The sequence below is a fragment of the Corvus brachyrhynchos genome, unplaced genomic scaffold (assembly GCF_000691975.1).
Source record: "Corvus brachyrhynchos isolate BGI_N302 unplaced genomic scaffold, ASM69197v1 scaffold94, whole genome shotgun sequence".
Classification (NCBI taxonomy): domain Eukaryota; kingdom Metazoa; phylum Chordata; class Aves; order Passeriformes; family Corvidae; genus Corvus; species Corvus brachyrhynchos.
Window position 1 is genome coordinate 422,642 of NW_008238330.1, and position 7,083 is coordinate 429,724.

Sequence of the window (7,083 nt, forward strand, 5' to 3'; positions counted from 1 at the left end):
TTGTAATTCTTGCAGAAGTCAGTTACACTTTTAAGTACACAAACATACAGTAAGATTCCCATCATCCAACTTTATTTTTTTATGCATTCAGACTTCCCTGAAGTAACTGTTCCTAGTTCTTTCATTGCTTGTGCTCAGACTTTTCCGTTCGGTTTATGTGAGCAAATGCAGGTTTACCTGTGAGTTAATAGTCTTGAGCACCTTTAGAGTCATGGAGGAAAAACAGACAAAATTTTGAAACAAATATCTGTGTCAAAAATCATGCCTTTAAATTGTCTTATTTATACCCAATATCTATAAGGGGAGCAGAGTATGACTTCTTCAGATGTGTAAATATCTATACAAAAGAAACATAAAGTTGTATGAAGTGAGCCGTATCGTGTCCCTGTCACTCTGAAAAACATGGAGATCTTCCGAAGGGCAGAATAAGAAACATGCCTTAGATGTAGCCTTCAAACATAGGCAGAGCATACTATGATTCCTAATGCCACTCACACTTCTAGTTTAGCCAGAGTGAAACTTTGCATAACAAAGTCAAACACACTTCTACAGCAGATGGACAGGCAGGACCTCTTTATTCAGCCAATATTAGTTTGAGCAATAAGAAAAATAAAACTCTCTACAAAACTCAGACTTGTGTATATCAGAACAATTTGCGAGCTTTGTGGGTATATCCAGAACTAACCCCAGATTTCCAAAACTTAAACTAATATTCTTTCCATTGTAAATGATGGGTAGTAGCCTTATGTCCCGCTCTTTCACAATTAAATAGCTGACTTTGAGCACCTTTACCTTCAACAGCAATTCAAGCACGGTGCCAGTGGCAAGGTACACAGTAAGTTTCAGCACCACTTTCTTACCAGACTGCCCACCAACAGACTGAAATAAGAGACCACAAGGCAACCCCCCTTCCAGTTTCCTCCTAATAGCATATAGTGTCTGGCAGACATATCTAGTGTCTGGGATGGAGGTGTCTTAGAAAACAAGCAAAACTCTTCATAATCTCCCAGCACATGGTGCTCTATGTGTTAGAGCTGATTAATGGGTAACAGTCAGGAGTAAAGTGCATGGTGAAGTGGGGTCCCATGAGGGCAGAGTAGACGGGGACAATCAACTACCTTGATTTGCTGGCCACCCCTCTTTTGATAATGCCCAGGATACCATTGGCCTTCTGGGCTGCAAGTGGATTCCTTGGCTTGTGTCCAGCTTTTCATCCACCAGAACCTCCAAGTCCTTCTCAGCAGGGCTGCTCTCAGCAAGTTCTTCTCCCAGTCTGGACTCTTGTCTGGGATTGCCCCAACGCAGGGGCAGCACTTTGTACCTGGATTTGTTGAACTTAATGGGATTTCTATGGGCCCACTTATCAAGTTTGTCCATGTCCCATGGATGCCCATCTTTCTATTGTGCCAACTGCACTGTTCAAGTTCACAGATCTCTAAACTTGCTGAGGGTGCACTTGATCTCACTATTTCATTGATAAAGAGCACCATCCCAAGACAGAGCCCTGAGGGACACTACTGATCACTGACCTCTCCCTGGACATAGAGCCATTGACCACAACTTTCTGGCTACGTCCATCCAGCCAATTCCTTATCCACTGGAGAGTCCATCCATCAAATCCATGTCCCTCCAATTTGGAGATAAGGATATCTTGTGGTACCATGTCAAAGGCCTTACAGAAGTCTTGATAGATGACATCTGTCGGTCTTCCATTGCTGACTGTTGCCATCACTCCATCATGGAATTGGTCCTGACCACCATACTGGCCAGGCAGCTTTCCCAAGCATTCACTGGTGCTTCATCCTGTGGCTTTATTACACCTACAGTCCAACACTCTACTCCTAGCATAGGAACTTGCTGCTCTTTAATATTTTCAGTCACTTCTCTGGGTCTTATCTGAGTTAGATATTAAGAAGCAAGGGTGAAAGGAAAAATGGATAAAGAGCGGGATCAAGACAGGCAAGTTCAGAGCTGGAGGCATCAAGTTAAGAATTTTGAGAAAAATGGTTTTTTACCCAAGAAACATGAGAAACTTCATCTTCGTAGATAGAGAATGTGCAGTGAAATCCATTATATTGTCTACATACTAGAGTTGTTTCTCCACTTACAAAGTTTCAATAAATAACAGTGCTTATCTAACAACAACATTGCTTTTCAGAAAGTTATTTCATGTAAGTAGACTAATATTTATCTATTTCATCCATATTCTGACTATGACACCTACAGGCCAGAGGAGAGCTGTGCAAAAGAGTGAAGGTTATTTTTAGGAGAAAAAAAATTGTTGCCCACTCCAACACAAGAAAATATATTTATGACAAAGTATATACCACTCCTGTTATTGAGATAATAACAGTGCTGAATTCACGTCCTTTTCTTTATTTCTTTTAATTTGAAGTGGAGCAAACAATTGCTTTCCTAAATCTCTCCAAGGATACCTTTAATAGCAGAGCTGTAGATTAGTGAGAAAGAACTTTACAAAAGGATTGTGTACTTCCCCAAAAGTCTACGTTGTTCCATATAAGAAAGCACAGAACTTTAAATATAGTGCTTTTCACCAATGGCTATTGAAAAGTTACTGCCTGAAGAGAACTGTGACAGCTTTTATCTTCTTCAAACTGAAAGAGGTCAGGAAAAAAGGAGTGTTTTCAACAGGGTCAGGGATGCTGTAAATTATGTTTGCCACTGGGTCCCACGAAACAATGAATTTGAGTTGCCTTGGGCTGGTGAGGCATGGTGTTCAACCCAGCTGTGATTACAGCTTTGGTAGTAACTCTACAAAATCAAAATTCGTTCAGGAGAACTTGACCACATGGGGAGGCAAGCTGTCAATATAGAATAAAGAAATAGAAAAGGTATGATAAAATTTTTATCTGCTGAAGGACAGAAAGGTCACTAGTCTTTTTTTTCCTGTGGTCTCCTTAAACATGTGTCACATTATTGGGGAAACTGCTTGAATAACACATTACATGCAAAAGATCAACTTAACACCAGTCACTAATATATGGTTATCAGCTCTTTATAATGTACAGTATAGACATACAACAGCCTTAATCAGGCATCAGAGCTGCTGCCCAACCCTTTTGCTCTTTTTGTTGTGCATGGCAAATATCTGGTGTCTGTTTTCAGGGTTTCCAAATCTTCCAGTCTTTGCTTTGTCCTCCCTTCTTCCTTTCATAGAACAATTTCTGATCCTTCTTCAGTACCCCTAAATACTTCCCAATGGTAAGAGCCATATTCTGGGTGAGAAAATAAGAAGTTTATTTCAATCTACTCTGTGAAAGAAGTGAAGACTACAGTCAAAACTCAGTTTATTACAGTGAGAGACTTCTAAACATGACTGCTGTTAATATTGCCATTACCAAAAGACAGACTTAATTATTGGATATCTTTCACCACCAACTTCATCTACCATCTTCTCTGGTCACTCTGGATTTAATTTGGTTTACCAGAAAACAATTTTCCTCTTCTAGTCTACACCAAGTAATTGGTATCACAGCCTCCTTTTATTCACTGTTAAACTTTAACAAATTGCTATATATATAGATATAACTAATTCCTGTTCACATTGTGTCTTTTTGAGACAATGGTCTATGGTCTCAAACTCAATTTATTTTAGCTTTCCTCGCGCATCTTGTCTTGAGATTTACTGATTCACAGTTGAAGGAAAATAATTCAGTTAGCTTTAAGACAGAAACAAAGGACTTTTGGAGCTTGTATTTTTGTGTCCCGGGTTTATCTAAGGCTATTATTTGCTTTTATGCTCACTATATATATTTATGGAACTGTGTTCACTATATTTGGTTGACTTTGCATGAAGAGCATATCTCTGACTATTAGCTAAATTTTGTAAGATTAACAGACCCAGGAGTTTTCATGCCAGTTTCTATGTCTGTCCATGGAAGGATTATCACTTCTAGCAAGGTGTCCTTTTGCTGGAAATTTGCCAAAAGCTCTTCCAGTATCCTCTGTGGGAAAAATCTTTTTGAGGACATATGACCTAGCTTCTCTTCATAAAGCTTCAGCCATTAAAGACTGGAAAAGACTATTCCATTATCTGAAATGATGAAAGATTTCTCATGGATTCCAAAATTTTTGTGTGTCCTTGCTATTTCAGGAAGGGATTGGGAAAGGAAGGGGGAAGGGGTGGGGAGGAAAGATCAATATTGCCAAAGGAAACCATACTGTAGACATCAGTGTCCCCTCCTGCAAATGAAGGGGTGGAATTTGTTTCCCATACAAGAAGCCCCCTTGCCTCAACCAGTCCTCACCTCAACAGTGAGCACTGAACCTTGGCTCAGTGGATCTGATACAAACCAGTCTACTCTTCTGAGGTGGAGAGACTGAAAGGGTTAGGCAGATATTGGTTCTTATACAGCTCCTGTATTATGCTTATAATCCAGTGTTAGGCACATAGGGCTTCTCTGTGTAAATGTCTTGGGCAATGAGATTTTAAAGGCTTGTGAAGAAGAAAAAAAGTTGTGCTACTGAAAAAAAATCTTAGAAAAGGATCTACTTTAGCTTCTTTTAAATTTAAATCCCCAAATTCAACACTAGGAACACCCTAAGATATACATTTTGCTTGAGAATCTTATCCCTAGAGCCAAAATACAGATCAGTTCAGGCTTTTCTCTTACACTATTATTTGTAATCATAATGTGCTTTCTTTACCCTTATCAATCTCATCTGTGATGTTCAATATCGCTCAGTTTCTTCTTTCACATCTTCATCATGCAGACACTCAAATCTGAGATAGAAAACAAAATCCTAAGAAATACTATGACAAATAAAGACCATCTGGTAGGCATAAACATAAAGGAGATGCAAACCAAAAATATCAATAAACATTGAATCAATCCAGTATACATGCAAAGTTCAAAACAACAGAATTATTTTGCAGTGAGTAATGCATACCAGTTGGATACTATGCACAGTGTGATTAATTTTCACAGCCCAATGAATTCCCCCACCAAAAAAAAAACCAGTTCAAATTTATTTTGCAGTATCAGTCTTAAATTTCATTCGTTCATTTATTCTAAAGTACATTTGTTCTGATTTTTATTAATGACACTATACTAGGGAACATGTTTCATAAGCCTAAGCATATTCTCATTATTTTAGGTTCAGAATCTGAAAAGCTCCTTGCTTTCTGTTAGAGCGGGAAAATGCATACAGCAAGAGGACAGTGATATATTTAAGGTCAGGCCACTACTTCTGACCCAGCAAAGAAGGAGTAACACATCAATGACCCATAAAAATTTGATGGAAGGGTTTTTTTGTTGCAGACATAAAATGCTACTGAGCAATCTCCACCTTAACATCGAGGACTACCCCATGTCCAGCACTTGACTGGGTCACATGGGTTGAAATCCCGCCTACTGAGTTAGTGTTCAATCAACATCAGCAAAGTTGCATCCAAAGCCCATGTCTCCCTACTACACCTTGCAGCTCAAAAACAGGGCAGGAGAGCTAGTGAAGGGATGACTGGACTTTTTGCAAGTCTGCTAACAGCTAGGTGAAGAGAGGACCTCATGTCACCCTCATGTGTACTCTTCTCTCAGAAACAAGATTTAGAAACCAGCAGCTAATCTGTCAAAGAAAGAGTTTATTCTCACTTTTAAAAATCTTTCTGGTTTCCATTCCTGATAATCATGTCAAATTATGGTCCATCCACTGATCTTCCATTTTCTCTTAAAGTTAATCAGCGCTAAGAAAAATTTTTACATCAAGAGTTTAAACCAAAGAAAGCCTATAAAACTATCCTTACAGGTGTATACAACAACAACAACAAAAAAAACAAAAAACAACCAAACCAAAAAACAGGGGAATGGATATAATCTCAGGAGCATGCCAAATTGCAGAAAACTTTAAATTATTTCTTGATATTTAATGAATGAGTGATACACACTATTATATAATTTAGTAGCAGAGTGTTCTTTTGCACAGCTTTAGATTCTGTAGATATTTTCACATAGTAAGTACCTCTACTTACTTTTTCCCCCCTCGAATACTTAGGAAATGTCCACTGAATGGAGTAGAAACAGAACATCTATGATATCCCTCACTTTTTTGATTGGGTTCAGCTACTTCGAATCTACTGACTTCTAGCCATATGGCACCATGGGATCCAAGTCCACAGTGGTGACTGAGACTGTTTTTCCTCTCAGCCAGTGGTAATGTGGGGAATTAGGCGTTTTCTAAGTTCTCAGCTACAGAAGTCACAATAAACGTTTTATCTTACAAATGGTTCTGCTCTCACCAGAAGTCCCCATGCTCTATAGCATCTGTCAAAGCCACATCATATGTGGCATCTGCTGTGAAAACCTGCTGGCAGAATCCCCTAGCTTTTACCACATTTTTGATGCATTTTAGAAATGTGGTAAGCTGCAACTGTGGAATAAATTACTGGTTTCTTAGTGTTTATCCTAGAGTTCATAATCATCTTATTCCACAATACCATCCGTACCTCAGCTGAGCTCTAAGGCTATGTGGTCCCCACAAGTAACAATTACTATCTTATAAATGCCACAGATAGCTAAAGAAGAGGATGTGTCCTGTGAACAGGAGAGAGATACCAAAATGCCAGGTTTTGGGGGGACCATTTTCCCACACAGTCTGCACTATGCTAAAAAGAGCCTTCTGTTGTGTATTCAATATCAAAAAATACTGCCTGTACTACAGAAAAATGTTACCACATCCTTCTCCTAACACTTTTCCCCATAAAATTGCATTCATCTGGTGGCTACATTCCATGTTCCATGTGCCCTCCCATGTAATTCTTCATAATCTCTACAGGTAATATTTGCTGTTATTTCCCCAAGTGAAGCAAGGTTTTTCCCAATCTGCCCTCTTTCTCTCTTTATTTTATGCCACACCAGCTCTTCTGTATTAATTTCAAACACTTTTTGGTCCCCATTCTTATGCAAGGACCAGTGGGTACCAGTGGCCCTTCATCATTTTCCTCTCATTGTTTCCCAGTCTCTGGTTAGAGCTCATTGCATCATTCTTGCAAATTATGCATTACAGGAATTCTCAGCCTTTAGTACTAAAATAAATTATTCATGTCCTCTATAAAAAGAGCATTTG